The sequence below is a fragment of the Halictus rubicundus genome, chromosome 9 (genome assembly GCF_050948215.1).
Source record: "Halictus rubicundus isolate RS-2024b chromosome 9, iyHalRubi1_principal, whole genome shotgun sequence".
Taxonomy (NCBI): Eukaryota; Metazoa; Arthropoda; class Insecta; order Hymenoptera; family Halictidae; genus Halictus; species Halictus rubicundus.
This window is the reverse complement of record NC_135157.1, coordinates 14,689,607-14,715,493: the sequence shown is the minus strand read 5'-3', so window position 1 is coordinate 14,715,493 and position 25,887 is coordinate 14,689,607. Positions and strand designations below refer to the sequence as shown.

General features: G+C 44.9%; 1 protein-coding gene and 1 non-coding gene across 7 annotated transcripts in view; both read right to left on the bottom strand.

The window, feature by feature from the left end:
• The window catches only part of LOC143357013 (uncharacterized), a 410,515-nt gene that overhangs the window by 288,483 nt on the left and 96,145 nt on the right, over positions 1 to 25,887 (bottom strand). The gene's annotated exons all lie outside the window — the stretch shown is intronic.
• On the bottom strand, positions 16,578 to 16,719 carry LOC143357551 (U4 spliceosomal RNA). Its single transcript, XR_013082829.1, has one exon. It is a non-coding gene; the product is annotated as a U4 spliceosomal RNA (small nuclear RNA).

Below are 25,887 nucleotides of genomic sequence, written 5' to 3'. Positions count from 1 at the left end.
GCGCATAAATACCTCGGCTAAAATTTCCTCGATCAATTCAGGAATGCCTCTCCATCACGCCGAGCCGAGTAGAAGGGGTTGCAACGCTCTCGAAAGAGCCTTGGAGAAAGATCCGAAAGGCGATCGCGCGCGGCCATTCATGCCTCGCGACACAGTTTTTCGCGGCGCGTGTCTCCGGTAAAAAACGGTTCCGAGGTGGTGGCACAGGAGCCGACCTGTCAAACTCGTTCCGTGCCTCGATCTCGATCTCGCGATCCAGACCCGGCACCGTCAACGCCCTGAATGGAAATCAGATTCGGACGAGTAGCGGAACAACCGCGCGCAGCAAGCCGTTCCGCCCTTCACAGGCGGGTGCGCGTTGCGTAATTATTTCGCGTTCCGGCGATTCCGCGCGCGGAAACGATTGCGGAATAGGGTGCGGGAGGAATCGAGAGGGTTCACGGGAGCGCACCGGGTTCGTTTTAATTAATGCCGGCTGGAAATAAACGTGTCGGAAGGCCGATTTACGGGCCGGCAGCCCGTTGCTGTAGCGTGCCAGCGATTTATGGTAGCGCGACGTCGTTTCCTGATGATATTTAATACCGCTCCTGGGGAAGAGGGGCTAGGACGAGTTTTATTGGCGCTGGTTTCGTGCCCGTCGCCCCGACGGACGACGTCGTCGACGAGCATCGACGATAAACGCCCGTCGTCGCGGGTTTCTGGGTTATCGTATCGAATGCGGCTCTTGTCGACGCTTGGTAACCACCTTCTGGCAGTAGGATGTCGGAAGAGTGGGGGAAATGGTAGTTGATAGTTGCTGAACGTGGTAACTATTTTTTAAAAAATTTTTGCAAGAGATCGTTGTCGACTCCAACGCTTCTGTTGCTAATACTACAGAGTGTGGCAGGAGTGGTGGAAATTGAAGTTGTCAAAAATTTCTAAATAAAAGTTTTTTCAATGTTTGTACGAAATTTTTGCAACCCTTTTGAGAGCTGGGTTGAAATCAATTTTATTGGGTCGTAGAGTTAAATGAATAGACGAGCGAATGAATCAGCACTATGAACAGAAGAAAGAGAAAAGAATGAAGAAAATTAATAACTTTCTCAGTAGGAGGCATAAAAGAAAAGTAATAACAGAACAAGACACGTGGAAAGCGACGAGAATTAAAGGTAAGAGTTGATTGTCGAACACCGGCAGTGGTGGAATTTTTTCGACAAAATTGACGTAATTTATCAATTGAAAGGAAAACAGGAAAGTCAGTAATTGTCATACTGATTCGGTACTGGCTTCGGCCTTCCACTGTTTTATATGCTAAATGATTTAATTCCTATATTTAGTCGAATCACGGAGTCATTTATGGGTGGCAGTCAGCACATTGTGGTTCTTGTCGACTCACGGTTACTATAAGATTGCATACTGAATGGATATTTCGAGTCTTTCGCTATTCTCGTGAAATTACGAGTTGATTGCATTAATGTCGAGGCGCTCGAGTGTAATTTGTTCTGACAGCTTGGCGTTTTAATCGAGAAAGGCACAGAGTAGGAAGAATTTGTTAATGTTTGCTCAAGTATCGTGTCTTCAGTTCTGTGAACTTGGAATACGATATAATTATATAAAATTGACATTATAATCGTAACAAATTTTATTGCAATCCTCGGTCAATATTTCTAATGAAGGATATAATTTTAAACTCATAAGGTTAATTTCTACAATTTTTATACGTTTGTTCGAGAACTGTACAAATATCTTACTGTTTCCAATTCTTAATTTAATAAGAACAGAGTATCTCGAAAATTTGAGGACTCGAACAATAAAAGAATGTATTATTATCACAAGAATTTCTAAATATGAATTATGAAAATAAATTTCTGTCACAGAAATGTAAAGAAATGAAGAGTTTAATTGGAAGTTTCTTCTGCAAAAATATAATGAATTGCGAAGATTGATTGAAGGAGAATTCTGCAGCAAACAGTTGACAATGATCCAACTAAAGAAGGAAGAGACCCATAAATTGTGTGAAAGACGCTCCGTTGTGTTTGCCATTACCATCCGATTAGGGGAGAGATAAGAGAGCAGCTCGAGGACTGGAACATTCACCTTTATGTCAGTCTAAATATCGATTTGTATTCTAACATACAGCAACAACCAACACCGCATAACGGAAAGGGTCCTGGTGTCCCTGTTCGTGACAAAGCTCCGCCATATTCTCACGTTTTGCACCGCGAAAACCGCATGACCTCGAATTCGGAATTCTGTCACATTCACCGTATATTCCCTGTCCACCGTCGATTATCACCTCACGGTTATGCTAGCTTCCTCTATCATCGTGGTGCACGATATCGTCATAACTCGTGTACCCAGAGTCCTATTCACTGTACATTCAATGTCATTACAGTTTCGTAACTGTACAATGTTCGATGGCAACTCAGAGATAGGTAATAATCAATCTTGATATTCGATTTGGTGATCAATAATAATTTTGGGGCGAATAACACTACCCTGAAGTCTTGTCAATTTATACTTGAATTAGGAGAGTACTTCGCACAGGAGACTCCATTTATAAGTGCAAAACGAGGATGATCAAAATAGCACATTAATCACTCGAGTGTCAATAACCATAAACGCGAGCGCGAGTACTTTCGATCGATAAATCACGGTTCGAAAATGAATCATCCGGCAAGAAAACGTCGTCGAAAGAACACTCTGAACGAATCGTCGTCGAAAGAAAGTAATCGTCATGCAGAAAACTGTCTCGTAAAGAGAACGTCGGCTATAAATAGACGGTGGCACCTAATCACCGTCCTCGTTCTAACCCTCAAGAAGTATCGCGACTGATATAACGAAAGAGAACAATTTTTGATTTACTGTCGCAGAAAGTCCGAGTACAGTCTCTCTAAAAAATTTTTTAATATAGGGTTTCACGCTCTCCACAGTGTCAAGTAGGAAAAATCGGAGAAAAAATTCGTTTGCCAACTCCTGGAACAAGCTCATCGACTTCAAGATGATCTAATACATCGACACAGAGGTCCCCAATCCCCTCGCACTCCAAAATCAAACCCTCCATCAGCCCCATAACTCCCAAAAAAAAAAAAAAACAAGAGCTGGAAGGATCACTGACCTCAGAGACCAGCAGCGTCGATTAATCCGAAAGAGTCTTCGGTCTGAGCCGCAAGGGTCCAGCACCACACACTGTCCACACAGGGTCCTGTTAACCACGTCCGGCCACGAATACAAATACCAACGAATCACTATGGTCACGACTCGTTCCGATCACTGACAAGTTCACGACGGTCACGCCAGCTCAAAGTCGCCCCGACAAAAACCGACACTCGAACGAATCGAAGGCAGCCACTCGGTACAATAGAATCCGTCAAAGCACCTTGACAGACTTCTCACGGTGCTCCACGGAACGCTGCGAGCAACGAAGCATCCAGACACCAAGAGCAAGCTCGGGATCTTGTCATCTCCGAGGATGGGATCCGCGTCGAGTGAAACAAAGAGGAGCTGGCTCCAGGACCGGGTTGGACCCGGGGGACATGTTCCGGGGCTGCGTCGGGGCCAGGCGAAAGAGGGGAGGGGGGAGGCTGGGCCGCGATGTACGACCTCCTTCGAGAAACTGACCTACGGCGAGCCGCTAGCCCCTGGGAGCTTCATTCACCGGCGGCCGGCTGAATGGGCCACGAGACGCGCGCCGAAAACCGAGCCGAGAGTGTTCGCGGAACGAGCCACTTCACTTTCCTCAAGGATGCGTCGGAACGTCGGGGTCCTTCGACGAATTTGCTCGGACCCGGCACGACGATCCTCCAAAAAGTCCTCTGACCAGGTCAAGCTAGAACACTGAGGCTCCTTCAACCAGGCTGCTGATATCCAACACACTGATCTTCCAAGGACCTGCGTCCCCCTGGTGTGTGCCAAGATCGTCAAGCTACCGTCAGGATACCAAGACTCGTTTTAGAGGATCCTGTGAGACGAGCACGATTGGGAGCCAACACGTTCATCCTCCAAGGAGTTGTGTCCCTCAACAAGGTGGTCAAGCTACCATCAAACACTCTTTCTAAAGTATTCTTTGAGACGAACACACTGTGTACCCAACACACTGATCCTCCAAGGAGTTGTGTCCTTTAACAAGGTGTATACGAAGGTGGTCGGGCTACCATCAGGGTGCACAGACTCTTTGTAAAGTATTCTTTGAGACGAACACACTCGGTATCCAACACACTGATTCTCCAAGGAATTGTGTCCTCTAACCAGGTGTATAGGAAGATGGCCAAGGACACCGAGCCGCCTTTGAGAAGGAAATTATTGGTACTCAACACCCTGAGTATTCAAGGAGTAACGTCTCCTGGCCAGCTGCACACAAAGATTGCCAAGCTACCATCAGAACACCAAGACTCCAAGAGAATTTGTTTAGACGAACATGCCTGGCACTCGACACACTGATCCTCCAAAGAACTATGTCCTCTAACTAAATACACACAAAGATTGTCAGGGTACCGTCAGAACACCTGGATCCCTTTTTGAGAATCCCTTCAGATCAACACACTGATCCTCCAAGGAATGATGTCCTGTAACTGGGTACACAAAGAGATTGTCAAGCCACTAACAGAACACCGAGACTCCTCGAGAATCCTATGATGAAATTGTTGGTGCTGAATACACTGACACGTCAAGGAGTAACGTCCCCGGGCCAGGTGTCGCGAGGATGGTTCAAGCTACCATTTTGTCACGGTTTCGTGCGATGGCGTTTCGATCACTGTATGGCGTTGAATGGAATGTATAATGGGACGAACACGTGTCCGGCCGATTGGTTCGCAGCGAGTATCCTGCGGAGGAGTTGCACACAACGCGCTGCGAGACGCTCGATCGGATCGTAACTGCGGCCACGACGGCAATGCCCCCGCGACGGACGCTTAAGCGCCGCCGACGCGCTCGGAACCCTGCCTGGGCTCCCTTCCTCCCCACCAGATACACCGCATCCCCACCAAACATACTACTTTTCCGACGGCTTGATGCAGACCCGGCTCACCCGTGTGTACGAGCCCCTCATGCCCGAGCACTGTCACCCTGAACGTGCTCGGCCAATGCGATGTTTATTTTGCTGATCGGAATATTCATTTTCAACCCTCTGCTGTCCCACTTATAATTGCATCAATTTTTGGAAAGTCGTCTCTTTCTGCAACGTTCTCAAACTTAGTAAGTTTCCTGTGGAATAGATTTTCTACGTGAAACAGTCGCGGCTCAATTTTATTTTATTTTACTGATTGGAATATTTAGTTTTAACCCTCGGTTATCCCACATATTAATTGCATCAATTTTTGGAAAGTCGTCTCTTTCTGTAACATTCTCAAACTTATTAAGTCTCCTATGGTGGATTTGATTTTCTACGTGAAACAGTCGCGGCTCAATTTTATTTTTTTTTTACTGATTGGAATATTTAGTTTGAACCCTCTGCTATCCCACATATTAATTGCATCAATTATTGGAAAGTCGTCTCTTTCTGCAACATTTCCAAACTTAGCAAGCTTCCTATGGTGAATTTGATTTTCTACAAGAAGAAGTCGTGACTCAATTTTATTTTATTTTACTGATTGGAATATTTAGTTTGAACCCTCTGCTATCCCACATATTAATTGCATCAATTTTTGGAAAGTCGTCTCTTTCTGCAACATTTCCAAACTTAGCAAGTTTCCTATGGTGGAAGTGATTTTGTACCAGAAAAACTCGCAACACAATTTAATTCGGTGTTTATTTTAGTGATTGGAATATTTAGTTTGAATCCTTTGCTATCCCATATATTAATTTCATCAATCTTTGGAAAGTCGTCTTTTTCTGAAACATTTCTAAATTTAGTAAGTCAACCTATGGTTGATACAATTTTTTGAATAGAAGAGCTAGGATTAAATTCTGTTCCTAAATTTTTTGCCAATGCTCTTCACTCGACTGAAATGACCATCAATTTAATTGACACCGAACTACCACTCGAGTACAACAAAGCTCAACCAGCGTACCGAATGTTAAAAACGACCACTATTGTCATTCTCACGCGAAACAGAATAATTTACAATATTCAAGAAGGGTCCGTAAAAAGCAACGCAGATCCTCCCTTTCGGGAGACCGAAGACAAAACAATGGCTGTCCAGCAAACACAATAAAAACCGAAGCGAGCACTGAAATATTGCAATACTTAACAACACGGCAAAGAAAGAATACGCCCATTCACGGCCCTCCATTCACCGGTCGTAAACAACGTCCAGCGACATTTTAATGAACAGCTGGTGTTAACGAAGCCTCAAGGTTGAAAGGTCAGCAGACAGAGAGTTTCAATGATACCCGGCGGTGGGGTGGGGAAACGCGGGGGAGAAGGATTTTCGCATTAGCCGGAGAGCGGAGGCGTCAGGATGAAAAATCACCGTCTGGTACAACAACGGGGGTAACAACCGCCATTCACCCTGCAGCCGGAACTTCGGGCGCTCTCTACCCTGTGCGAACTATTACCCAAAACCGTCACAGCCTTCCCGGCATCCGGCGTTCCCGCGAGCTGGCAGATACCGGCATGCTCTTCGAAATTCCCTGAACCAACAACCACCGGATAATGGAGGGCGTTGGGCTCTTCATTATTCGGTGGATTGCCACCCTCCGGCCCTGGGAGACAGACCCTATCCAAACTGGGAAGCTGAGAGCTCGGGCGAGTAAAATTACCTTACGTTCTTCTGAGGCGACGAGCTAATATTTAACGAAATAATAAAGTATCGTTTTGGGGAGTAAGAAATTGCAAAAGTTGAGATTAACAGCGGAATTTATTGAAGCCTTGTACTAGTTGAGAATGAAGCTTATTGGCCTCCTATATTAATTTATATTATTCTGAGGAAACTAGGAAATGCACAATGAGTCGATATCGAATCAATTTTGAGGGTGTAATAAATTGCAAAAGTTGAGATTGACAGCGGAATTTATTGAAGCCTTGTACTAGTTGAGAATGAAGCTTATTGACCTCCTACATTAAATTATATTATTCTGAGGAAACTAGAAAATGTACAATGAGTCGATTTCGAATCAATTTCGAGGGTGTAATAAATTGCAAAAATTAAGATTGAGTGTGGAATTTATTGAAGCCTTGTACTAGTTGAGAATGAAGCTTATTGACCTCCTATATTAAATTATATTATTCTGAGGATACTAGAAAATGTTTAACGAGCCAATATCGGATCAATTTCGAGGGTGTAATAAATTGCAAAAGTTCAGATTGGAGTTCTCAAAATATTGGAGTATTGAAATATTTAAGGCTCGAATCAAACTTTATTATTCCGAGGAAACTAGTAAATATTCACTGAGCCGATATCGGATCTATTTTTGGGTGTAATAAATTGAGAAGTTAAGGTCCAGAATGGAATTTTTCAAATATTGGAATATTGAAATATTGAAGCCTGGAATCAAACTGTATTATGAATGTTTAATAAACCAATATCGCGTTTATTTTAGGGTGAATTCCTCTCTCCTCCTCGGTTCTCATTCGAGAGAATCGAAGGTCAGGCGATTGCATTTGTAAAGGGGTAATCGAATAAATTGGAGTTAGGGTGATCTCCGAGGTATTTTGCGATTACCCGTTTTCCGGGCTTATGTAAAACAGTTGCACAACGGAAAAGGGCACCGACGGCACTCGCATTACGCCGCGTCCATTGTATAACTGTTTATCCTCGCACTTTCCAAAGACACGGATGAACGCGCGGTTCGCTAAACAAGAGCCAGTAGTATAGTCACCACTCTCTCGTCTTGATACTCCCCTGTAATTCCACTTGAAAACCGCCCTGAGGTATCCTACATACACACCGGCTACGATATTCTCACACGAACTGCTTCGAGAAAATCCTCCACACGATCGATCGACCGGAAAGTTCATGAATTTTTACTATTGCTTCTGCTGGCTTTAATGTTTCTGGGGATTCTAGGTTCTTTGCATATTATTGCCAACACACGCCGCTTCGACTATGATTAATCCTCCTGTAGCCTAGATCTGTGTACGAATTCCTATCCGTACGGTTTCTTCATACTCTTTGGATCAATTTGAAAGTGCATTTGAGTCAAAATTTTTTGACGTTTCAGGGCTTAAATTATAAGTGAAAAATAGTATTTTTTGATAGGGTCATTTCAGATTAGAAAGAATTATGGAATCGTATTAAAAATAATTTCAATATTCTCACCACTCCCAATCGCAAACAACGAACCAGTAAAAATGCTCGTCGCATTTTCTTATCGCTTCAGAACAGGAATTCCACCGATGGTCGAATTAAAACATTTTAAAACGTTTTAACGCACACAGAGCTAGAATCCCGCAATTTCAATAATCGCATGCCGCATAAGGGCGCCAATCGCGGGCAACAAATCACCGCCTAAGTAGCTGCTTATCGCGGCGGCACTCTCGCAATTAACATGCCCGAAGCCATCGATCCGATAACTCAAAAGAACCGTCTCGAAGTTCCCTCGCAATCGGCGCAAGCAGTCAAAACAACAACAAAGGGGGTATCGGGACTATTTACGAACTGGATGCTTTCAACAACTGTGAGCGAAGGGGTCCGATTCAAAGAAGACAAAAAAAGGGGATAGAAAGAAAAGAAAGGATAACTATAGAGCGCGCGCGCGCGCACACACACACACACACACACACACACACAATTCCACGGGAATCGATACGCATGCCGTTGCTAAAACAGCGACGGGAAGGTTTCGCGCGCGGTTGCGGGTGCGGGTGCGGGTCGTTGTACCTTCCGGTCCCGAGTCACGTGCACGAGCGAGCGCGTACACACGAGCCGTTCCCTTCTTTCTCCAGTTTCTCTCTCCGTGTTGGATAATGGATGAGTCCCGATATTTACATATTTTTCCATGTTCGTGCCGGGCACCGGTAGGTCAGGCGAGGTACAACCTAGCACAAAGTAGCACCGGGCCCCGGGCGCATCTGCCGCGGTTACAGTCACAATTCTCTCAGAAATTGACCGTCAGTTTCATAAGACTGTCACGATTGTCGCCGGCTAATTAATAGACTCTTTAACCCTTTGCGCTCGAAGCTGTTCCAACTCCGAAACAAACGCGTCTCTTCGGGCCTAAAATATTTCCATCGCACATGGTTTAATTCCTTCCATGCGTATGGCGCATATTACTGTTACTCGTGCTTACAACAGTTAAATTTTTATCAATTTTTTTTTACACAAACATAGCGAAAATTGGTTTGAATAACGTGGCAATTTTTTGTGGCACCGGAAATGGGTACGCACAATTTAAAGTAATAATGTATTCATTTCAGTGAATTAACACGAGACAGAAATTTTTATTCGGCTCCTGTGAACTGACACTATTATTATCAGTTCGTCAAAATCACTAAAAGAAGCAACAGCTATCCTCTCAACTCCAATTTCTTACAATTTGCAGAAGCTGTGCAATTTACTGATTATAATACACTTCTGCAAAAATATAACAAATAGCTTCACTAGATCGAGGAGAAATAGTGGGGAAATGCTGTAGTCAGAACGCCTGGGTGACGTCACGACGCTACAGTGTAGTCTCCCCCAGATAGTAACGCCTCGATTGGTGCCGGGAGTGGGGAGCCTTCCATGAAGCTATAGTGTAGTCTCCCCCACATAGTGACGCGTCGATTCCTACTGAGAGTGGGAAGCCTCCCACGAAGCTATAGTGTAGTCTCCCCCCTAGATAGTGACGCGTCAATTCCTACTGAGAGTGGGGAGCCTCCCACGAAGCTATAGTGTAGTCTCCCCCCAGATAGTAACGCCTCGATTTCTATCGAGAGTGGGGAGCCTACCACTCAGCTATAGTGTAGTCTCCCCCCTAGATAGTGACGCGTCAATTCCTACTGAGAGTGGGGAGCCTCCCACGAAGCTATAGTGTAGTCTCCCCCAGATAGTAACGCCTCGATTTCTATCGAGAGTGGGGAGCCTACCACTCAGCTATAGTGTAGTCTCCCCCCTAGATAGTGACGCGTCAATTCCTACTGAGAGTGGGGAGCCTCCCACGAAGCTATAGTGTAGTCTCCCCCCACATAGTAAAGCCTCGATTTCTATCGAGAGTGGGGAGCCTACCACTAAGCTATAGTGTAGTCTCCCCCACATAGTGACGCCCCGATTCCTACCAAGAGTGGGGAGCCTACCATGCTCCTACAGTACAGATCGTGACGTCACCAGTTACCCCCACTATTAGTAGATTGGTGGGATGGTTCTCAGAATTTTTGCAATAACGTCACATCAAGTATCAACAGATGAATGCTTTCCTTTTCTTCCAAGCAACCCCCACCAAAATCATCACCACTTTCCCATGTCATTCATTGATCCGAAGTGAAACGTTGGGCAAGATCCCACAGCGAATTTAATTTATAATTGAGGGAACGTACACGCGCGCAGGCGGGGTTCCGGTTGTCCCCGGGGCCAGAGCCAGAACCTTAGATATTCTAATCGGCGTGACGACGTGATACGCAATTAATCCATCGGGCGTCAGTGTCTCGCCGCAACGGCAATAATGGATATCGGGGACCGCAGGGGCCCTGGGCCCCGTACGACCGGCGCATGATTAATGGCGTTCCTATCAGTGCACGAACGCCGCAAAACGAAGACAAATAGCCTGCCGCGGACCTCTTTAAACGCGCTCACCGTGGATCCGCCTGTGTTCCATCGGAAACCGACTTAAGAGACGCGAAATTGCCCTGATCTTCCGTGGCTGCCGGCCTGGCCGCCGGCGAACTTACTTTTCATACTGACAGCGGGCTTTGCCGTGTTCTTCGCCATTTTCAGTTTACTCGATTTTACGGAAGTTATCTTATTTGAAGACTGAAAATGAGTACCGAAGGTGAAGGATAAAAATGGTAAGTAGTCTGCGGATTTTTATGGAAAGTAAAAATTGTTCTCTTCTTTTACTATTTATTGACATCCTCAAATTTCGAGTTCGTATTAAAATAATAGGAATCGAACTATCGCGTTTAATATATCCTGCACATTCATCGACTGCATTGAAGATCGTGCAAGTTCGAATTTATTCGAATGCTCGCAGACCTATCGGTGGATTCGTTCTGGTTGGTTTGGAGTCGCTCCTGGCGATCCAATTAATGAGTACAAGCCGAAAGGCTCGCGCGTCTCCGGGTTTTTCCAGCAGCACCGTGGAAAATTTCATTTTGATGCAGCTCGATTTATGATCCGGGAATCGCCTAGCCGACCAGGTGGCGATACGTAACGTGAGAAAGAGAGAGTCCTCGATATCCGCCGGTGGCTCGTGTATCTGGTAATTGAGTCACCCGCGGGTCAGGCCACGATTAACCGTGAATTCGAGGCGGATGGAGAAACGATGCCGATGCGGGGATCGTTTTTCCTGTTTTCGTGGAGCCGTGCGGGACCACGAAAATAGAAACAACGAGACTGCGAACGAAACTGATGGCTCTTGGAACCGCTTATGGCTGGGGATGCTACTCATTAGGGTGAACTAATAACTACAATTGGTAGTACTCCCCTCATTGATCGATTCTGATTCTTTAGAAAATTATCCAAACCACAGTTTATTTCTATCAGTAATTTTGGAAAGATCAGAAACGAAGAGAATATTTTTTTGATATATTTATGTTTAAACTGGTGCAATTTGGGGAAAAACAGTCGTACAGTAATAAACGAGAGCTCATTTTAAGGCTTGGGGCCTCTAGTTTTCTCTTCCATTATTCAGTTCTTTTTAAACAATTTTTTTCAAGAATGCTGTTTATTGAAACGCGTCTAAAAGCATTGCAAAATTTTTTCGTGAACGAATCTACCACAGATTTGAAGATTAATATTTCCCCTTTGCAACGACTACAAAATATTGTTAGTCTGTTTAGGCTTCTACCTTAATTCTCGAGTAAAACAGAAATTGATTTCCTATCTAGATAGATGTAATACTTTGAAAACAATGTAACAATTTACCGTTCGTGTTTCTCCTGCACCGTTTTGTCGTGAACGCGTAAAACCCACAGTCGAGCAACGATTAATTCCCCACTAATTGAACTAATGACTAACGACGTGAAAAAAAAACCACCTGAAAGCGATTCGTTCGCGATAACTCTTCAGAGAAATGCCAATGACCTCGCCGTTTCGAAAAAAGAAAAGAAAGACACGATCTTATCAAGCGACCAAGGTAAAGTATATTAACCCAGCATCATTAACTGCAGAATGTATGCACCGAGACCGGATTCTTCGCAAGTATAATGTTGCTGCGCCCGGAATAAAGAGCAGCTTTTATTCGTCGCGTTCAATTAAAACGCAGCCCTGTCGGCTGGCCCGACGGCGACCGTCCCAAAAGATACATCAACGTTTCCCAGAATTGTTCACGTGCAACCGGAAGGCCGTGCCACGAACTTCCCCGTAAAAAATACACCGAGCCCGGATAATATTGCCGACGCACACGCGCCATGATAAAAATCGCGGCTGGTAATCGCGGCGCTGGCATCGGGATCGCGAAACGAGTTCCTCCTCTCGACTGTGCTCGCAAAAATTCGCGAAGGATCATGTACGGGGTGGCGCGGAATTCAGCGACACTAAAAACCTCGAATTAAGATACACTTACACTTTTCTGCATCCCCTATTACTACATCAAAAAAAAAAAAAATATATATATACCAGCACACTAATCTCTCGAGGTCTTCCATTACTTATAAATTCTTTGTAATTATTGTAATTGCTTTAAGTTTAAATAAAATTTCTCGCCAAACGCCCTCGTTGGATCGGTCGGAAAATAATCCAAGCAAAACAAAATAGAAATTGTTTTAGGAGTAGATATAGAGCTGAGTTTAAATAGGAAAACACTCGAAAGCAGAGCACACGTGATAAAGCTGCACCCGGTATATGCACGCGTGCAAATTCCGGCTCCGCCCCCGCGAAACCCGGCGAAGTGCTTCACCGCGAACTTTCGCAAAGTTCGTGGCGTCGGATCGCGCCGCCTTTCTATGTGGCGACAGAGGGGGTGTTGCGGGGGTGTGGCAGGGGGTTGATCGACGACGGCAGACTTTTAATTGCACGGCAAGTTCTCTCGCCACGTGGAAGCCAGTGATAAGCGGCCTCCCCCCGCGCCCGCCCGACGTAAAAGCGCCGGAAATGGAACGGAGCGAAGTTGCCGTGGAAATTACGCGATTAAAAGTACGGAACGGATACAGGTCTTCGCCGCTGTCTTCCCGGAGCAACGACTTTCGAACCGAGTCCCGGCATCGATGGTTGCCGTGTTAGAGGGTGGTTCGCGTGCCGATTCGTCGATGGGGTGTGACCATTGTTCCAGCCGTCGCTCTCGGTGGCTGAAACCATCCCTATCCGGCCGCAAGTTCACCGAACTTCCGGCGGAATGCGAACGATCGCATAGTTTCACGCGAGACCGGCTGCAGATCGATTGGGGTTGGGCGCATTCTTTGCAGAAATGAACGTTTCGCGGGGGAGATCGGAGAGAAACTCCCATTTTTGAGGAAGCGAAATTGGAAAATTTTATTTCGCCCCTGAGTAGACGGATTTGATGCATAAAATAAATGACAGAAAGTCTTCCCTCGTGTTTCGACCCCCTGCGTTAAAATTAGGTCTTGAATTGATCGAAATCAAATTTCAAATAATCTTCGTGGTAGGAGAAATTTGCTCAGTCCATGAACATGGTAGTTGAATATAAAATTGTAGAATCAAGACAAAAATGAATTGAGAAATGAAAAATCGGGGAAATGGAGATTGAACAGCAGTTGAGAGTGCAGACTGCAACTTCGCAGACTGCAACTTCACCAAGGGACAGTTCACTTAACCTTCGTGACAGGACAATTGCGGATGATTGCTGGTCCGAAGCAGCAGACAATCATCGCGGCAAGTTATCGCGTGCCCATGACCGAGTGTATCGACGAAATCAATTATAAGATGCTAATAAACCATGCGAGCATCGGCGCGACGTTGGGATCGCGGGTGGAACGAGGATCGAGGATCTAACGAAGCGTTTTCGAGTGACTCCGCGTGTGGAACGGGACTCGCCGTTTTATTTCCATAATGATGTAACGCTTTCCGTTAAACGTTGCCGACGCGTTCGAACAATGCGGACGCTCGTTGCTCACACGCGATCGGTAATTACGCGTTCGAGGGATCGCCGGTGGATTCGTCGGAAGTTCGCGAGCGTGATCGTCCCGCGGATTATTCGCGAGCCTCGTGAGAACGTTGTTTGTGTACCGCGTTTATCGTTCGATTACCCCGATTCACCGTTTCTCCTACCGCTGAACAAGAAACGAGAACGCGCTCGAGTCAAGGACGAGGTAGGAGAAGGTTATTAAAGTAATTTCTGTAATGAATCACAGTTACGGTAGACACCTTCGCGACAGTTACAGAGACAATACTGTAATTGCCATGGGAACGCCTGTGGCAATCGCTATCGCCCAAATATTAAATTAAAAAATTTAATTTAAATTTATTTTCTGTTATCCAAGACATAACATATATTTCATAGCCTTTTCTTTAATACCTTGTTTTTGCTTTCGCTAGTGAAGTATATAAAATAAGTAGTAGTATAAAAATCAATGGAAATAAGAAATTGAGTGCATGCAATTACAGGTTTAATTGCAGGCAAAAGTTTTGGTGTATAACTTAATACCGTTTATTTCAGTCGAAAATTCTAAGGGTTTCGTGGTTCGGGATTCGAGTGTTTACGTTGGTGCAGCATGTGCAGGGCTGCTGCAGCTGCATCGGAGGCGTCAATGGCGGCAGGACTCTCCCCAGTGAACGACATTGCATAACCACGAGGATAGCTCGACGGCTGCAGCTCCGTAGCAGGACAGAGATAACATCCTCGGCGGTAATTGCGCGTAACGACCGGCGGGTACACATCGATCCACGTCGAAACAAGGTTGCCGGAAGACCTCGTCGATCAATAGGTAAATAGGTTAATCGCGGCGTGTCGTCCGTCCTGAATGGAGTTTCGAACGCTGGCCTAAACGCGCGCGCCTAAACGCCGGTCGCGCCGCTATTCACCTAAATTGCCGACGCCGGAAATCACGGGGTCGATGGACCCGAAACCGTCTCGGGCCTATTGCACGTGTGCGTTCCGCGTACATGTTAATTATTGAATTGAAAAGAAAATTCAAAACGAAGCTACAAAATTTGAATACTCGAATATTCAATAAGTTCAGAGAGTTCGATCTTGTTTAAATATTAAAACGGTCCCATTGTTCGAACAAATATGTGACCTTCACAGGTCAAATTAATTTTCTCAACATTGCTATTTAAAGCTATAGTAGACGTCGTTCAGAGACTCTAGACTTTGTTGCAATAGTGTTCAATGTACTGAAGCAGCTCGTCTTTAAACGGTCCGCGCAAAACGCGCGAATCGATGCTCCGGATGGAGTGAAATCGATAAGAAATTTACCGCGGGAGATGCACGGTGAAATCGGGAACCAATGAGCCGGATTAAACGAGCGCAGGACAATGAAATGAAAATACACCTGGGGGACAATCGCATGAGGCAGGTAGGTGGTCGGTGACACGCATGCTGCGTTTGATTTACGCGGTGTGGGTGCCTCTAGAGTCTAGACAATTTTGGGAATTCGAAAAATGAAACATCTGAGAAGAAACACTGCCTTGACATTACGTTCAAGGTCTACCATCGTTAAGCATGATTTTATATTTCTTGGAATTTTATAATTCGAAAATATTATGTACTTTGTAAATATTTTTTAGAATTTTCACTTGTGACACATTTGTGAAATTAAATGTCTCCGGGTATTGGGGGAATTTGAAGTAGATGTGTTGTAGAGGAAAACAATGCTAACAGACGAAGGTGTATTGTGGAACAGGTCTGCTTTCATTCATCTAATTATCTCGTAACAATACGCACCCGTGGAAGCCTGAGAATTGCCAAGAATTACAGGGCGTTGTGCTTCTATCGTTGCTCGTGATCGGTTCTCGTCATACGAGTTCGCCTCTCTTTCATAAAAGTTTCATGAATTGAATGCCATACCGCGATTCTCGTTCCACCGACTTCAATGGACTGGTGTAAAGACAGGTATATCGTGAATGAAGGGAAAGAATGTATGTGATCGGAATTGTTACATTGACGTCGGACGAAAAATAGACATCCTCAATTTAGTGTATACTGCTAGAGTACAAAAGTTCGAATCGATGTCAGTAACAAGTGAAGTTTCAGAGTCAAGTGAAGTGTGTACTGTTTCTCAAGGACTGTGCAAAAATTGGAATATAGGGAGACTTCGAACCGTTCAGATAAAAAAGTTGAATAACCCTAAGCTGATTCAGATACTATTCGAAACAATTCAAACCCTGTACAAAGTTCTAACAAAATTCGAATTTTTGAATAGAAATTTAAAGTTTTATGTAGATTCACCAATTCGTATTTAAATTAGAAATTCGAACACTTAATTAAAAAAAACATGATTCTCAAATTTTTAAATAGGAATTTGAAGCTCCAACACACTCTATTTCTAGTTGTTAAAATTTGGGTTTTAATTCGCAAAGTTTCAGAATTCAAACTGAGTTCTGATTTTATTCCTTAGAATTTAATAAATTGGAAAAGTTTGGTTGTTAAAAACTGGTCTGAAAAATTATTTTTGTAATGGTATGCAACCCCCGTAGGGGTTATCAAAAATTGCCGTAAGCCGATGGTCTTTCACATCGTCATGGCGGGGTATTGGTAAAAGTTTTCAACTAGCAATAATCGCACCTCGGTAGAACCTCATTGGTTACGATATCGCCACTGCGCAAAGCTGACTATCGCTTCTCGGCTGCCGGTAGATGTAACATTTGCTGCACACTTTGTCGAGCGAGAAACTCCATGAAGCCAGTCGCCATCTAGCGTTCGAGAGCCCAACTATTCGACTGCACCCTATTTTATGCGGAACCCACCCCTTCGCAATCCTGTTACCGTACGCTGAGGGGCTAAACACGTTACTCTAAAAATGCTATCAAAATTCTATTCACAAAACGTTGCACAAATAATCCATGAATATTTATTCATCCTAATATTCATCCTGAATATATCTCTTCAGTAAATTAATTTCAATTCTTACCACCGTGAAATGGTTCAAATAATAATTCTTGAACGTTAAATATTTATTTTAGAAAATACAAGATGATTGTAAATTTGCAGTATAATTGCAAAATAATTTATAAATTTATGTAGACTGAGAGAATTGCTGAAAAATTTGAAATGCAATTTTTCCGTAATTTTCAAAGAAAGTACAGACGTTCGTGCGCTGTGGTAAACAGTCAATTAACAAAACAATATTCATCGACTGAATTCATTGACACCGGTAACACGAGCCAAGTGAAAAGCAAATGAATGCTTCCCGCTGTCCTCTCGTAATTATTCTACCACGCATGGTAGCGAGATTTATTGTGGGTTTTTATAAGCATAATGGCGCGCGCGTTACCCTTTCATCACGGAGGCGCGTTCAAGCGAGCCTGTAAATACGAATGGCACACGTGTTCGATCACACAACTAGTTTCTCTCAAACTGATAGAGAAAAGGAGCATTAACGACCCGGCACCGTTCCACTTTATTTCCATTGAGGAACATCCAACAGATCGATCCGTCGCAATCAACTAAAATATTTTAATGACTCACTCAAATAGTGCCAGAAATTTACCCTTTATTCAATTTCACCTCAATTGAATTTTAAATTCAGTCAAACAGTTCCAAAAAAGCTGTTATTCAATTTTACTAGAATTAAATTTGACCCGGTTAATTTAATCCTAATTTTATTTAATTTCAGTTTATTCGCTGTCGTTTAATCCCGTCAAATTTAAACCACACTACGGACATTATTATCGAGAAACATATCAGCTGATCGAGCCCCAAACATCTGAAAAACGTCGCCGAACAAATTACAAGAGAGGCAGAACGGAATATAAAATGTTAACAGCGATTACTTCAAAACCGATCGAACACAGGGGATCGACGTAATGATAATGATTAAGAAATTCCTGCTTGGACACGGCTCGGGGCTCGCCGCGAGACCCGGGAAAACATAATTATTCCAATCACGATGCGATCTTGCCACGTGCAAAATTTCTTCCGTGAAAATCGCGCGCGCGAGCTCGCGAGCGGCGCACGCGCCCGATACACTTTCTCCGGCGACTTGGACATTTTCATACGCCCACGCTCGGTCGTAACCAGTGCGATATTATCGCGGAAAGCTTACGAGGTCGCAAGTTTTCCCGGTCCTCTGATAGAGACCGCTCTAATCGGCGCGTATCTTTGCAAAACGACTCCGCAAAAATCCCCGACTACAAATCGTTGTCCCCACACGGTGAAACGTCCGTTGAACGCTCCGGGAACATTAATTCGACCGTGGAAGTTTCCTGGACCGTGAAAACGACCGTTTCGGGCCAATAAGAACTGCAAGTGGCGCACTGGGACCAGCTATTGATAAGAAAATTCTTGAACAATGCCCGGCTCGCGTTTATTTCGAGATGTGTGCAACGGAGCCCCTGTTCTTTTCTGCTGTGCAATACATAATGGCCCTTCTCTCAAACGATTAAAGTGTTCAGTTCGTTTGCTAATGTTTAGCAAACTCAAATGTGTTTGTCTGAAATTGTTTAGCAATTTCTCATCAGAATTTTAAATTATTTTAATTTTCGAGAATTTTTGAGAGGTGAAACTCAAGTTGATGATAGTTCCCCTTCCGTCAATGAAAAGGACGATTAAAAAAAAAAAAGCAGAGAGCTCAGAAGAATGTTCGCAGGACCGTGACCCTGACCGAAGCGCCGGGAGTCAAGGTCCTCATCATCCGATTTTTCGTTGAAGCGTTTCACGCGATCGCCCAAAGGAGTGTTTCGCGATCGATTACGCGTCTCCTCGCGTCGTTCCGCGAATGATCCCTCGGCCGTCATTAGGCGACCGTGTGGGTATACGTATAGGCGAACGAACGAGATACATCAGCGCTACTCAATCTCCTTGACAATCAATCACAAGCGTGGAACTACCGAGAACGCTTTCACCGCGAGCGCAAGAGCTCTCTGTTTTCGTTCGACTGTCATCAATATCGGGCGGATCGAGCCGACAGATCGATTACTGTCGGTAATTATTTAATTTCCCCGAAGGATCGAGGGCTCTCGCGTCTCGCCGTGCGATCCCACTGCACGTCGATCCATTATCATCGAGCCGCGAGAGCTGCACCTGTGCCTCTCTCTCGCCTTATCGGCTTCCCTCGGCGCGGATTAACGAGCGCCGCGGTAATAAGTAGCGACGCTACCAAGACGCAGTTAGAGTTTCAATTACGTTATCCGCGGGCAGGCATAATGATAATGGTACTCCCGTGATTCCCCCGGTGTTGCGCCGCCGCATAATGAGCCGCTAAAAAAGGCATCTTACCGCTGAAGATGCCCCGGCCTCTGATCTTCGTGTTTCACCGTGCGAAGACCGGTCGGCGAACATAAAAGACACTCCAAATTCGTGAACTACTATATTTTTAACACTCTCATAATGGAAGACGTAGATTTTAGTACTCCACAATTTTTACCGCATCAATTAAGCAAAATTCTACATTTTTCCATCCCCGAGTGCGTGCGTCCCTGGGGGCGCGAGAAAAGTTTCCAAAAAATTATCTTGCAATAGATATGATTTTCTAAATAAAGAAATGGAAACACATTTTCCAAGGGGGTGCGAGAAATCAGTTGTAAGAAACAGGAAATTAATGAAAATATATTCACTCTATTTTTCTTTTAAATAAGTGCAAAATAACAAAAATTTAAAAATCGCAGAACGCGGACGTTAACATCCGAGATCTATCCGCGCTGATCTATTTATTACTGAACGCTTAATCAGCGTCCGTAAGAGCGGCGAGAACGCTAAGAGATGCACCGGGACCCGCTCCAACACGGCCGGATTAACGCGTGCATAATGAATAGCCGTGGGTGCGATCATTCAATTAATATCCATACCGACGCGACCGTGGAAAGTTGCTGGTGCAGTATATTCCGGCGCAACTATCGCGGCAACGTTGCACCAGCTGGCACGTCGCTGATAAGGGAACGCGAGCATACTTGTTCCCCGGCTTGTTCCTTCCGATAGATGCTAGAGTGGTCGCATTAGTTTCGCGGGAACGCATGACCTCGGTAATTATTGCGGCAAAGAATTGCTGCACGGCGAACTTGCGTTAGATTTGACATTTTTCATTTGGTCAGATTAGAAGATCACATTGATTTTTCAATTATTATCTTAACGACCTCTTTTTTACTAACTACTGATAACAGTCTTCAAATTTGGGGTAGTGTGCAATATTTTTCGTCAATATATTTCTTAAAGAATTTTTTTTCCTTCAAAAATGCACACAGTAATAAAACAATTCTTAAAATTGATCACTGGAAAACTATACAGATAAAATAGAGCTGAGAGACTCTTTGCAATTCCTTCAGTCACGATTGAGTATTGTAGACTCGTACAAGTAACGCATGCTTCGATAAAGAAATTTATTCAATAATTTCCCACGGAAGCATAATGGGAATAAAAAATCCGAGACCGGTCATTTGTCCCGGCGGAGGTGCAGTTACAGCCAATCGATCTTTCCACGGTCTTTTGACAAATTTCACTCGGCGCATGCTTTCACGGGAACTCGCGTCGAGCGTGCAGAAACGCGAGTTCCCCAAAAAATGCGCACGCATGAAAGTTCCCAATTCGCCGTGCAATAACGCGGTTCTCGATTCGCGTGTAATACGTAGGCGGTCAGCTTTCTTGCCACCGGCCCGTCAATTTCCACATCAATCGCATTATATATTGGCCATTTAAGGCACCGGTGATTTGACGTGAACGTTCCTGTAACTCAGCGCGCGGCCGCGTTTCAAAAACAGACGACGATCATGCTCGCGCTCACGGCCTAGCAATAATGATCCGGGGTGCACGGCCACCAGAAACAAGTTACACGGGCCGAGCAACATGTTAACGACGAGGCAGCAAGAAGAAGTCAACGTCGCCGGTGGAGCCTGCAGGGCTCTCTGTCCGCGGAGAGGATGCTGCTGCCGCTGCACTATGTCCGTGAAAGCAGAGACCGAGGCTTTTCGTCGGCAGAAATAGATCGGACAAAACGGAAAACGCACACGGTTACGAGAGATTGCTTTCTCGCGCTACTGTACGACCGCTGAATTTACGAAGACCACTTTCTCTATCCCGTTGACGTTATCACGCGTAACTCGGTGTCGGGGACCAGGAAAACCAACGTTATGTGTTGCCGCCACCATCCACAGGCCCTTTCGGTTCGCTAATACGTGCAAATTGTGCGGCATTAATGCCATACATTTCGAAGACAATAGACTGAAATCACCGAGCCGGCCGGATGGAGATCGATAGAGCCTGCCTTGTTGCTTATTCTTCGGGCTGACTTGAATTTAGATCGATCAAGTGCCCGCAACAAAGGATCTATTCTGCTCGGGAAATGCTGTGGGTACTGCACACCTGCTTGCTCGACGCTGTTCGCTTTAATTGTGATATACTGACTCAGGTTTTTTCGGAACTGTCAGGTCGAGAGGAATTGTTCGGCTATTGTTGCGGATGTTTGTGTTTGGCTCTGTGATCTTTGGGGATTGAGGGTGTTGGTGCGGTGGTTCCAGGTTTGGGAATTTGCTAGTGGAAGTTCACTGCAGGGTAAGCTGGCCTTTAGGGATTAGCATGGGACTCTGGAACGTTGAACAAATTTATTTAGATTTTCGTCCAGAGTAAATTAAACACCTTCAGATCTATTCCAGATCGTTCTAAGTCGTGATTCTGACTTTCTGAATGTATGACCTTGAGATGACCTTCTCTAATACAACCTCCTCAGGAGCCATTCTACTAATACGGGCAACGCAGTAATGAAAGATAGCAGAGCTAGATCGAATGCCGTGTTTAACAAGTGAAGGAATTAACGTCAGTGAACAATATTCAGTGGAATTAAATAGATGTAGACATCGGCGACTATGATGCCATTGAAAATGTTCTATTTCGAGTTAGGTTCTAGAGATTATTTTTGAGGACTGAGGTATTCTTCGTGGGGAACATTGGCAAAAGCAATAAAATTGAAAAAATATTAAAAATTTGATCATATTGAGCAGTTAAGAAAATTCCAAGCAAATTATATTAACAAAAATTTCATCGAGATCGCTGGCAAAAATTTAAAAAATTCAGGAGACGGATCTCGTTGGCTCGTGTGAACTGTGGACCGTTTATAGGGAGGATTAGCGACCGAGTCCCGGCGGATCAATCATCCAGCACGTTTCCATCGCAACGCAGCATTGTCGTTTCCAGCGTACCACATTATTGTTGGCCATAATTCGCGATCGGAGCGCGTCGAGAAACCTGGACGACCGGAACACGAGCGTGGCAGAGTCGGATGGCCTGTCGGGTGAAAGGCTGAGGAAACCGAGCTCCAATTAAATTGTATCTCCTTTAAGAGGACCGCTGTTACAGATAGCTCGCGTGCTGGTTGTTTAAGGCAGCAAACTCTGCTCTCCCCCGCGACTCGTAGCCTAACAGAGAGCCGGAGGAGCTCCGCGAACCGCTATACGGGGCTTAGGAAGCAGCGCCAGTTTTTGCGAAGGCCTACGTTATGGGGCTAATTTATTAACTACCTGGGCGAGCATCACGGAAACCGTACCGTCGCGTCCCGTCCTTCCTGTCCGCAAGAAACGCGCGCAATCTTCGTTGCAATCTTCGTGAAATGCAAGCAGTTTGATTCGTCGGGTTTCTTCGCGCCACTTTCTTGCCTCGGCTAAGGCCAGGCACCCTCTCGGCGTCCCTCAAGGCTGAACTTATTTTCTATGTGCTAAATAGGCTGTTCGTTACGCTGCCGCTGAAAAACTACCGGCCGAACATGCGACTGCAATTTGCTGTCAAATGTCCTGTTGTTCTTAGCACCACCGGCAGTAAACGGGCTTTGCGTTTATGACGCGTTCGCGGATTTCGAAACGATCACGCTGCGAAGTATTAATGGAGTTTTTAGGCGCCGTTCAGGAGGCGAAATAAATTATTCTTGTAACGCGCCTAATTGGCTCCGGCGTTGTTCCATTTTCCTTCCTGCGGCCACTGCGGCTACTTGCTATACCCGCCTAATTCTGTTTCAATTTGTTTAACAAGCCCGGCTCCAAGTGCGCTGATTAATGTAAAAATTGCGGTCGGCGGAGGCACATTAATCCTTTGCTAACAAGATTGAAATTTTATGCCAAATTTCATAACGTTTGCACTAGTGCGATTTTTAGGAACCCTTCAGTCAGTGGAATAAATTATTCCCGTAATTCAGGGGGTCTAATTGACTTCGGTGCTGTTCCATTCGACTCGCTGTATCCAGCAGATTGCTGTCTAATTTATTCGCAATTTGTTTAACACGCCGAGCTCGAGGCGCGCCGCTCAAAAATGATGCTCGAGTGAAATATTAACCCATTGCACTCGACTGGTGAAGAATGAGTTAACTATGGCACAGCGATTATTTTCAATGAACGAGCTCCTCCAATAATTCTTACCTCCTCGACCGAACGGGTTGCAAGAAAGTGATCCAAAGAAATGCTCTCGTGCGAACGGATACTGCGGAAAAATTGATTCACTTGCAACTGGGTGGGTAGTAAATTAATCATTCCCGGTCGTGATAGATATCAATGTCTCTTCGAAGGATCATTTAGCCGACGGACTTTTACCCGAAGAAAATGAGGCGGATACACAACTCCAGCGGGCGAGCCACAAACAAGATTGCATTCACGCGTGCGACCGTTTTTATTCGAACTTTCGCGTCGCTTCCTCAGTAAATCATGATTGGCTCGCGCTTCCTTGGAAAAGAGAGTTGTTGGTCGGATCATCTGGGTTTTTCATGAATTTTCAATCATTCGGGAGATTTTAATCAACCCGTGTAGAAAGTAACGCTGCGAGAAAGAGCGCAGAACGTCGGAACGTTTAATTAAATATCGAGAAATCAGTGGGAGGAATTAATTCGATTGCCTTCGGGCTAGCTCCTTTCGTCCTCTGTTCACGCATGAGAGTTGCCGCGTTTAGATTCATTTACATGATAAAAAGCGAGGCAACGGTAGTGCTAATTGCAATTCACGAGGATATCGCACGATTAAAATTTTGCAAACGCAGACTTAGAACAACGTCGCAGGAACTTTCAATGGCTCTGCTACATCGGACTAATCCTCGACAGCTTTTACGTCCGCGTCCACTCGAGGCACGCTCTCGAGCATGGAATTTGCACAACTAATGGAGAATAAACTGCCAAAGAGTAGGACACCGGGACCAACTGTCAAATCTCCGTCCACTCGAGTGCAACGCTACCAGTCCTGGTAGGAGTGCACTCCTAGCATGTTGCGTTCCAGCAAGTACTCGACAACTCTAATGAGCCTCCAAACACATCTCGCGCGCTTTCACTTTTCCGCGATTCAGTTAACCCTGCGGTCCAGCCGATTGCTGCACTTTTCCATACTGAACCGAACGTTCCATTCACAGACAAAAATTAAGCAACTTTTTGTGGTTCATTCACAGGAACCCTCAATTGAGAGGAAAAAAATTTCCACACGATTTCATTCACAGGAACCCTCAATTGAGAGGAAAAAATTTCCACACAGTTTCGTTCATTCAGTCTAGAGAAAAAATATTTACACTGCATAATTCTCAGATTCTCATTTCTAATTTTTATTTTGGAATTACTAAAATTATGAAAGTGCTTTCACAAGGTATGATTGACTCAATTTCACTGTCAGAGTAAATACTATTAGAAGTCTCGCAAAATATAAATAAATCCTGGGGTTAAAGGGCAAAGAATTAACGCAGAACCTACTGTGACCCCATCAAGATACTTCTGCAAGAGAAGCACCATTTCCAAGCGGAAACGGGGGTAAAGGAAGCACGTAGAAACGGAGAGTGAATCACAAAGCTGAAGAGGAAGCCGAGCAAGACTGGAAAAGAAACGTTGTCTTCGTCTCTGGCCCGTGGTTACGATGACAAGCAGCGTTGGTGTATCTTATCGCGATCTACCATCTGGAGGAACGCGTGCGTAGTTGAGCGTTTCACGCCGGCGAACCTTCCAGTTCACCAACTATTATTAGGCTGCCCTAAAAATACGTTTCATTTTCTACCAACGCGCTCGATGCTACTTCAGAATGGCGCGGTTAAATAAACAATAGCGTCAGAAGTAATCAGACATTAAGAAAACGACCATATCCTGACACCATATCCTAACAGAAATATAGGGGTTGGTCGTAATAAAAATTCGTAGAACGGCTACAAAAAATCGTACAGCAGTTTTTGAGGAGTCATTTCAAAGGGGAAGCTTCAATCTTCAAATCTGCGGTGGTTCCAAGTGGGGAAAAAATTTTTTCGTTTTTCTAGAGTTACTTGAATTTGACAATTTGCGAGATTGTTAAAATTTTCGACGAAAGCTACTTCCCTCTTCGCTGCGCGATGCGCAAACATCGTAGAGGAGAAAACAACCAAGTGCTCTGAAAGTAGAAGCTTCGCGCTTTAAAACTAGCCAAGATAGATGACTCTACAATTTTTTTTCACAAAGTTATAGCAAGTTTAAGCGTCGCCAGTTTTCAGCAAAATCGATCTCCGTAAACAAAAAGTTCGTCGTGCGGCATAGTTATTGCCACACCCTGGCAGGTCCAATTCCGTCCACCAATCCCATCATTCCCCGTCTGCTTTCCTCGGGGCGGCGATAAAACGCGAGAAACATCCGGCGCGGCAAGTTTCCTGACTTTCCTCCCCGGATTACGTAAACGCCGTCGGAGGTTCGGGAAAATACCACTTGCTTCATTTATCTTGAGGCCGGCCCTCGGTCTCTGTCGCGGATGCAGGAGAGCAGAGAAAGGCTGCTCGCTCGTAGAGATTGAATCTTCCGCGAACAATGAGCCGCCTGTGATACGCGTAAGCGATGCTGCGGCTGATAGCGGGGCCTCGCCGAAAAGAAAACCCATGAAA